Source organism: Chelonoidis abingdonii, chromosome 14 (genome assembly GCF_003597395.2).
Source record: "Chelonoidis abingdonii isolate Lonesome George chromosome 14, CheloAbing_2.0, whole genome shotgun sequence".
NCBI classification, from domain to species: domain Eukaryota; kingdom Metazoa; phylum Chordata; order Testudines; family Testudinidae; genus Chelonoidis; species Chelonoidis abingdonii.
The window spans coordinates 15,696,351-15,706,439 of record NC_133782.1 but is presented as its reverse complement, the minus strand read 5'-3'; positions in this window follow the sequence as shown (position 1 = coordinate 15,706,439).

Below are 10,089 nucleotides of genomic sequence, written 5' to 3'. Positions count from 1 at the left end.
CAAGGGAGTAAGAACTCCCCTTGCTTGTTTGCATGGGCTACCTAGATCTTGAATCCAGGTCTGTAGGGGGATGCACTGAATGCTACCAACTTATTCTTATCCTTGGAGCAATTGGTTGGAGAACGGGAGAGTAGGTGTGGGCAATCAGAAGATTCATGACTCCATCCTTTCTACTCAGTTGTCTGGGTAGCTGAATCAGCAAAGGGTGGGGCTTTTATGCCAGCAGCAAATTACTGTCTTTCTGGACCAAGGGGGCAGCAAGTGAGGAATTATGACCTGGAGGGATATTTCTGAATCACAGTGCTGTGTATGGCTTCTCCTAGTTGTGGAGGGTAGAGTTTACACACCACCGTTTTCTCAGGGCTGTGCTTACTCAACCGGCTTGATTCTCCGCATCTCTGAACTCTGCTGTTTGAACAGGGGATGAGTGGGTTGTTGGAGAGTTGGTTACAGCTCCAGGATCTGCACTGAGTATAGACACCTCCACACTACTCTCACTTATGCCCCAGTGTAAGGTTCCTAAGGGCCTTGCACCCATAGAAGATCATGAGTAGCATAAACACCATAGGTAGACAGGTGGCATTTGTAAATATTATCATGAGTTAGAGTATTCATTTTTGAGATGTATTTTTAGTTCGCCACCATTATAAACTCTGGTGGCTTCTCTGTTGAATTTGTAAGAGCTGTGAAAACAGAAATATCCAATATATGATCGTTGTAAACTACAGCTGGCTTCTCTGGCTCTCTTGGATGTTTCCACCCATCTTGAAATTTCATTGTTGGCATAAAAGGCAATAGTACCTGGACTGGAAGATACCAAGTACTTTAAGAGAGGTGATGTGTGCAGCTCATTCTAATTAATGTCAGTAAAGCTACTTGTGACTGTCTGTAGTGCACTACAGATGGCAGGAGCATCCCTAGATTATCAAGGCTATCAGAGTGCACTTTGTGTCCACCTCTACATGGTAGATACATGACAGGAGGGAATCAGAATTTATAGGGCTTCAGGATAAAATAAAGCTTTACAAGTCCAAATCACAGCATGGGCTCTATTCTGTCAAGCTGAGACCTTAAATTCTTCAGTTTATTCCATGCCTGATGTATATTTTGCCATGTGGGAGGTGGTAGTGGAGCCTCCAGGCCCACAAAAGAGCAGATTGGAGCTGGCAGAAGAGGGGAACTAAAACAATGAGGGGAGCGAGAGTCCTGCCAGAACAGATGATCAGGTGAATGGTTCCAGACACACCATGTACAAAGCCATCACAGAGCTGGTGGTGGTGTCTCTATTACTCCAATATCTGAAATGGGAACCAATATCTGAGCAGGAGTATATTGTACTAGTTAAAGTCTTGGGAGCCAGGACTCCTGGGTTTTATTCCTAGTTTTGTTAGTGACTTGTTGCATGATCTGGAATAGTCACTTAACTGGTTTGTGCCTCAGTTTCCCCACCTGTAAAATGGAGATTATACGACCTAACTACCTTTTTTAGTTGTTTTACGGATTAACTAGTAATATTTATCAAGCGTTTTCAGATTCTCAAATGAAAGGTGCTATAGGTGCTAATTTTATATCTTTATGCCAGATTTATTAGATCTTTGTGTGTATGTAGCGTGTCCTTCCAAGCACTAAGTCTGAAAAAGGGCTCAGCATTTGAAGAGTTAACAGGAGAAAAGTAATTCAGCAACTTCTCTTTGTTTTCATTATGGCACAGTCTCCACTGTACTTTGAATTCCAGCCAAAATGAACTACCACCCTGCTTGCACTCAGAATGTCTCTTGTCAGGACTTTGTACTTCAGGTCTCACTGAAAGAAATAAAACCCAGTATGCATAGCTCCCAGAATACCAGACTGGATTCCTTCCCCCCTTCCCCTTCTGAAGGCTGCAGGCTCTGAAGGTCTGAAGTCGGTTTAATAAGTGTTCTCTGCAGCATTTTTGCTTTTTATTGTGCCACGTTAAACAGTCATTTTTTATTAAAAGAGCAAAACCAGAGCATTTATTTTTGAATGTTCCTGGTTTAAATTTTATTTTGAAGTGAAAGCTTTATGTAGAACACTCTACATGAGAATATAGAATCGTAGGACTGGAAGGGACTTCAAGAGGTCATCTAGTCCAGTCCCCTGCACTCGTGACAGGACTATTATCTAGACCATACCTGTCAGGTGTTTGTCTAATTTGCTCTTAACAGTCTTCGATGGTGGAGATTCCAGAACCTCTCTAGGCAATTTACTCCAGTGCTTAACTACTCAGACAGTTGGGAAGTTTTTCCTAGTGTCCAACCTAAACTGCTGCAATTTAAGCCCATTGCTTCTTGTCCTATTCTCAGAGGTTAAGGAGAATAATTTTTCTCCCTCCTTTGAACAACCTTTTATGTACTTGAAAACTGTTATCATATCCCCTCTCACTTTTCTCCAGATAAAACAAACCTATTTTTTTCAATCTTCCTTCATAGGTCATGATTTCTAGAACTTTAATCATTTTTGTTGCTCTTCTCTGGACTTTCTTCAGTTTGTCCATGTCTTTCCTGAAATGTGACACCCAGAACTGAACACAATTCTCTAGCTGAGACCTAATCAGTGATGAGTAGAGTGCAAGAATTACTTCTTGTGTCTTGTTTACAACACTCTTGCTAATACACATTGTTTCAGTTCCTGCATGCAACACTGACTGACTGGAGGCAAACTCCAGTAACCTAGCCTGTGGAGGGAGGGCTGATTCAGAGTTGCCCAGTGCTATACCAGTGCAAAAAAGCCACTCATTCTCTCTCTGCATCCCAGCCCAGAATACCGCTGCCTCAGAAGGCTTTCCCTGCCACGCATGCAGATGGCTTTGTTGTCTCTGTGTTCACCTGCACCTGGTATCTCCTGGGACAGGGAGGGACATTCTGTGCTGACAAAGTGAATGACTGGAGAGGTCCTGTAGCAAAGTCTATAGAAGGTATGGGCAGTCTGGTGCACGATGTCTCCCATAAGGCTATCCCAGCCTGCACCAGGAGCTGAACTGGCCTCCAGCAGCACGAGGTTCAGAGCTGGGGCATAAGCTCCTTCCTGTCAGTCTCTGCATTCAGCTCTGTACCAGGGAGGGATGGCTTGGGGCTGGAGAGTGTCCGTGTAGATCGCTCAAACCAGCCAGGCACTGAGGTACTCCTCAGTAGTGTGTTAACAGTGTAGACAGTTGAAAATATTCTTTTAAATAACAATGTTTACCTATTACTGTTGACTCTGCTGTTGTCAATCTATGTATCTATTACTGTTGACTGTTGGCACTGCAGCAAAAGAGAGGAAGGAGGGCTTGAATGCACAGTTGGTGTTGGCTTGGCAGACTAGAATTTCCTGTTCTTTTCTCCTCAGAATTACATTATGGACAGTGACTAGGGCCCTAGTGGGGAGCCAGCTATGATCACTCAATTAGGGTGAACTGCAAAGAATGGTGCGGACAGTCCTCATAAAGCTGGTCGATATTCCAATACTTAGATTTACCAAGCCAGCATAAAACAGCTTCTTTATTACCTTACTGGTTACTTAGAAGTCCAACCAACAAGTTTCTTTAAAGTGATCAAGCCTCAGGCCTCCATCCACGTACCTAAGTCAAATATGATGAAGATTCCTGAAAATCTTATTTCATCATATAAAAGAAAAGGTTCTACCAATCCCAAAGAATTGGACACATTACCTCCCAGATTATTGAATGTTTCAGATCTTACCCAAATACTCTTTACAGCCAATTCTTATTAACTAAAGTAAAATTTAAGAAACAAAAGAGAGAGAGTATGGTTAAAAGATCAATATACAGACAGACGTGAGTTCAATTCACTGAGGTTCAGATTCATAGCAGAGATGGTGAGCTTTGTAGTTGCAAAGAGTTCCTTTAGAAATAGTTCATAGGTTATAGTCCAATGTCCAAATACCATATTCAGGGTGTACCAGCATAACTGGGACTTCAGTCTTGCAACTCAAACTTCCCCCGATGAAGCCTAAGCAGATCTGAGATGACAGGATCAAGACTAAGGATCTTTTATACAATTTCATATCTTTTGACAAGTTGGAGTTCCTCAGGAACAAAAGGTAATTTAGGATGACTTTGAAGGAGGTCCATCACCGGTACTTAGCTATAGAATTAACATAAGGGAATTTACTTGTTCCTCCACCATTCACAGATTATTTGCTATACATTTCAAAGAGAGATGAATACAGAGATATCCCATGTTTAAAATTCATTTAAATGATAGGATGTTCTTTTGATCTCTGAATTATCAGAATACAGCATAGACAGGGACTGTTGATTACACTGTCGACCCTACTCAGACATATGTAAATACACAAAAACACAAATATTTCTCCCCACATGTCTTTTGATGATTATTTATTTTGCAGGATCTTTAACCCTTTCTGGCCATGAGTCACATGGACCCTACTCTGTTCCCACCAAAACCAGTCAGAGTTTTGCCACTGGATTGAATAGTAAAGGAGACATGCATTAGGGGGGCCCTGTATGTGTTTTCTAAATCTTGAGTTCCAGAGTGGAATTTCAGTATCTGTGTTAATTGCCCTGACTCTGCATTGTTGGTCCATCCTATTGATGTGAACACAGTGGCAAAATGAGGACAGACACATGCATGGAATTAAGCATCGGATGCAACTTTTATTAAACTTTAACACAGGGGAGGGGTGCTACTTGGCCAACACTCATACTGTCGTATACCAGGCAGTTAATTGGTTCCAGTGTGGGGATTACAGGGCTTCTTACCATATAATGCATCACACAGGGTAGGCTCTCCTCAGCCCACCCCCCAGGACTCAGCTCTCTCTGAGTCCTAGCACCCTTTCCTGCCACACAGGGGGAACAGAGGGTGCAGAAGGGTGGGGACATCAGCCTGCAAGAGCCACAAAGTCTCGCCCTGTTGCATGAGCCCAAGGCCCATCATCAAAATCCCAGGTTTTTAACCTCTAGGAACTGTTCATTTTATTCCCTTAACCACTTGGAAGTCGCAATGAATAAACAACTCCAGCCCAGTACCTCAGGTAGGTAGTAAATGCATTCCTGCTTTACCCATTGTGGCTTGAAGGTGCTTTAAGGAAGGCAAAAAACTCTGTGGTCCTCTGCAAATTGGCCCATGGGAGAAAAAATTCCTATCTAACCCTCTAAACGGGTGATCGGCTAGACCAGCAGCATCTGTCTGGCCAGGTTCCCATCCTTAGACCAGGTGGGTAGGAGTGGCTGTTGGAATAGAGCTGAAAGAAGCTCCACATGATCCCCATGCCAGCTAAATCCTGGGAACTGAGGAATGCAGGCCAATCAGCACCCCTCTTCCCCAGCTGGCCAATGGAAGCCAGAGACTTCCAAGGGGAGGAGCTACCTATTGTCCCTTGGCAAATGTCTCCCTCCTTTGCTGCTGGCCCCATCAAATACCCACTGATGTAAGTTGGTGGCATTTCTGAGGCTGCTGGCGGTGGTGATAGTGAGTTGGAGGGATAGCTTTTGGGTTTGTAGATAGATAGGGTTTGATAACTGGAGACATTCAACAGTTTTCATTGCAGAGAGGTGTTCCTTTATTCCAGACTTCTGAGGGCTCATACAAAAAACATCCCACATTATTTCAGACAACCCATGTGCTTCTGGAATGTCAGTGTTCCTGACTGCTCCTTGATGTGACATGGTGGTATCAGGAAAAAAGGAGGTTAGGCATAAAAGAAGGGGAGAAAAAGGAAAGATCAGGAAAGAGAAAGAAGAAGTGGATGGCTGAGGAACCTTCTTTTTTAAAGCATTACATATTAAACTCATGAATTCAATGACCAGTTAATAATTATCATGACCACATAAGATACCAAAGCAGTTTGGTATTTAAGCAGTGTATAGATTCAAAGATGAGTCGCAAACCAGCTCTGATATTTTGCCCTTGGGCTACAGTGGTGGAAGGCTTTTTAATATAAACATCTCTTCCTTCTCCCTTCTGCCCCTAAGGCTTTCCTGTTCTCAGAAGGTTAATACCATTATGACAAGCAGATTGTTTTCCACAGATGCCTGAAGCCAAACATAGCATGAAATTTATAGCTTGTGGGACCACCCATTATTACAGTCTTAATTATTTTCTAAAAAAAACTAGCCTGGAGAAAATATATTGCTATTCAATAGCACAGGGAAGTTCCAAGTTCCCACTCCCAGGGAGTACCAGTTAAGAGGGAGAAACCATTTGGCCTGCATTCCTATAAGAAGCTTTGAGCAGGATTTTGTGCTGTTGATGGATGACTCACTAACTGAACTTACTTTCTGAGCACTTTTTTGTGAGCAGGCAATGTGTAACATGTTAGTGGGTTGGTGAGTGGACACTTGGGAGATGCAGGAGGGTGCATCCAATGGCATGAAAAAACATGAATCTACACTAATATTATGCTAGGGTTTCCTTCCCCTTAAATTGTAGTCAAGCTCAAGGTATGGCAGATATTACCAAAGTGGGCTGCACTATTGTCCTGAGAAAAGTATCCCTGATTTTAGAGTCACAAACATCAAGCACAGCTCTGCCTTGGCTGGCATATTTCTAGAGTCATAGATGCCAGCAAGGTAACAGACCTGCCAGAACATCAAGAGTATTGCTCTACAAATGCTGGTCCTATGACAGAGAATGTAATATTAGTAAGAACCTCTGCAAACTCTTACATGATCATCCTTCCTTCCTAACCCGCTTTCTTCCTTGTAACAATGGAACTTAGAAGCATCACCATCTTTAGAACAGTTTAGGATGCTGAGGAAACACATTCTTAGCGCCCTTAGCGTTTCCCATTTTCTAGCCTGTTCCAGTTCACTGTGCCCCATTGCCTGGAGACTACACTCGTTAGTGTGCAGTGCAGGGATCACACTATGAAGGATGTCCTTTTCCATAGGGGCTCCATTAGATGTAGACAACAAGAGGATGAACCCTTTGGCTGCTGCTCTCGCTTCCTGCACAGGCTTGCTGTAGTATAACTCAGCTTCTCCATTTGAGTCCTTTTTATTTTCTCTTGCCTTCATCCCTCTTTTCTCTGGGCTGGGATCAATGAGTGGAGAGCAATGTTTATCTTAACGGGGAGCGCAGGAGCATTCCGGCCACATAATTGCCACGAATGCTGCTGAGTGTACCAGACGGTACCAGTTTGTGCTGATATTTTTCCAAAGTGTGCCAACAATAGGAGGCTGCTGCATGAGCAGAAATTGCTTCATTTTGTATGTGTGTTCACATCTGTATTTGATTTTCTATCAAGACTTGGTTGGTGAAAGGCCAACTAATCTACAGTGCTGAGTTTTTTCTTCAAATGAATAGTTTGAGCCAAGTTTAGGATGATAGAAGTAGTAGTGTTGGTTTTTTTAATTAAGAACTGTTGGACATGAAATTTTCAAATGGATCATTGGGGAAATTATTGTTACAGGCAATCTCATCTTACACTGGGGTTACGTTCCTCTGTCAGCGCGTAAAGCGAAAATTGCGTATAGTCAAAATGACATTGAGTGTAATGGCGCCCGCACTACAGGTACAGTATTTAAATTATTTTTCCTCTTCTTTTTTTTTTTTGCCAACAGCGCAAAGTTGAATTCGCACATGTTAAATGCGCGTAAGATGAGACTCACCTGTATTATTTATTTACTTATATTGTGGCAGTGCCTCAGAGCCCCAGTCATGGACCGTACCTCATTGCGCTAAGCGCTGTACAAACACAAAACAAAAAGATGGTTCCTGCCTCAAAGAGTTTACAATGTGAAGCCCTTGGGGTGATGTGTCCACGTAAACTGACCCCGCCATCTGGGCGCTCTAGTCATGAGAGTGGGTGTAATTTGAGCTGGGTGAAAACTGGATGAAGACGTTTTCACAGGATTTTGTCTGACATTTTTGGTATTTTGTTTGGGATGGAGTCACTTATACCCCGTCAGGTTTAATATTTCTGTGAAATTCGATGAAATGTCTTTTTTTGTGCTCTGAGGATGCGTGAAAATTCAAATGTGAAATTATAAACTTCGGAGTTGCACAAAATTGGCCTATTTTTGATCAAGTCTTCACCACAAAAATATATTAAATTTGGGGCATAAGGGGCCTTGTTTTCAAGCTGGTACCAAAATGAAAAACCACTCCTATTTCCCATAGTTTCATCTTTTGCTGCAATTATTCTATGAATTACAATAATATAAAGCACTTAACAATGCCTAGCACAACTTTCCAAGGAATATTCTAACATTGCCTTTCCTGTCATTTATTTGTCCAAGTGACAGTGTCCATTTCTATTAGGCTCATTTTTTAAAATAGAGCGTTTAGTTTGGAAGTGCATTTAGTGAGGTTGAAAGATGTGGAACGGACGTCCTTGGTGAATGAAGCTCTTGCTTTATCCAGAGGAGCAGGGGGAAAGCATCCAGGTTAAAAAGTAATAAAGTTACCAAAATATTTTGTAGCACTGTAGTATGCTGTAGGGTTGTTCACCATTACTATAGTCACTGTTATAAAGATGCTTTCTCCAGCCTGACTTGCTGAAAGGCCTCATCGTTGCTTCTCTGGAAGAGCTCCCTCTATAGATGAGCTATGGTAGCTGAGATTCACAATAAATTAATCATTTATCTTTCTGCTGCCTGCGCCAGTTGTGGTAGTGATTTTTGAGAGGTGAGGACATATCTGCTAGGAACTAAACTGAGATCACCTCGCTTTCATGTCAGACAGGTCATTGAACACCTATTCACTCCCTAATAAATTCAACTTGAGCTGAATTTTGAATTGGTGGCCAAAAAAAATGAGACCTTGACATTTCCCATCTCCTGTCCATGTAGCTTTCCTTAGAGAGAAAACATAGGACCTGATTCTCCACTCCCTTTCATCTTGTGCCATCATTTACTGGTGCACTGCAACGTGTGTGTAAAACACTGCCTTAATCAGAATGCTTATGTTTTATACCTACTTTTTCTCTGATTTTTTAGGGGAGTAAGTGACAGCACCAGGTGCATGGTTAGTCGAGGATCAGAACCAGTACTCCTGCAGTGTCTTTGGCATCCATGCATAAACTGTGAAATGATGATATATTTAATAATGTGGCACTATTAAATAGCTGCAAGCTAGGTGTGTGTGGGTGTGTGCATGTGTGCACATATAGGCTAGGCAGTGTCCCAAGGGAAAATTATTTGTATTGCAGTAGGCGCTCTATGGAATATATATGGATGTAGGAATGTACCGTCCATGCTTTGAAAAGCTTATAGTCTAAACATTATAAAATTTAATGACGTGGCAATATTGAATAGCTGCTTAGTTGCCAGGACAACTCCTTTTGGGGCTAGTAAGTAAGCACATTTTGGAATTGGCAGACACTCTTCCTTCAGCATGAACACAGCTGCATTTATTATTTTACTGATGCTCCCTCTAGTGGTACTTTATGAATATGTAAAAGCAGCAGAGAATCCTGTGGCACCTTATAGACTAACAGACTTTTGGAGCGTGAGCTTTCGTGGGTGGAATGCCCACTTCGTCAGACGCAGGTAGTGGAAATTTCCAGGGGCAGGTATATATATGCTAGCAAGCAAGCTAGAGATAACGAGGTTAGTTCAATCAGGGAGGATGAGGCCCTGTTCTAGCAGTAATTGGCAAAGCCATTCACTGAGTCCTTTGTTTAGTCAGAGCTGATGTGTGTCAAATTTGCAGATGAACTGAAGCCCTCAGCAGTTTCTCTTTGAAAGTCTAGGTCCTGAAGGTTTTTGGCTGGCGGTAACATTTGGCACCTTAAGTCTGCTATTGGTTGGCAGCAGCGGAGGTTGAGCCTGTCTACAGGATTTTACTATTCGACCTGTGCGATGTGCATTGAGGCCATTATTCCGTTTTTCCGAGATGACTAGTCCAGTTTGGCAGATGTATGTTTTGTCGATATAGGGAGTGGTGTAATGTGACCTAATCGAAAACCTATCCGACCGCTATGCTACCTTTCATGCCTCCAGCTTGCATCTTCGGGCACATCACACGATCCATTTGCTACAGCCAAGGCATCGTAGAGTTAAGAGCCTGGAGTCTGCTCTAACCCTCAGGAAGGAGACCAACACCCTACAAAATCTTCTTCTACTACAATTCTCAAAGACACGAATACCCGCATGAGGAA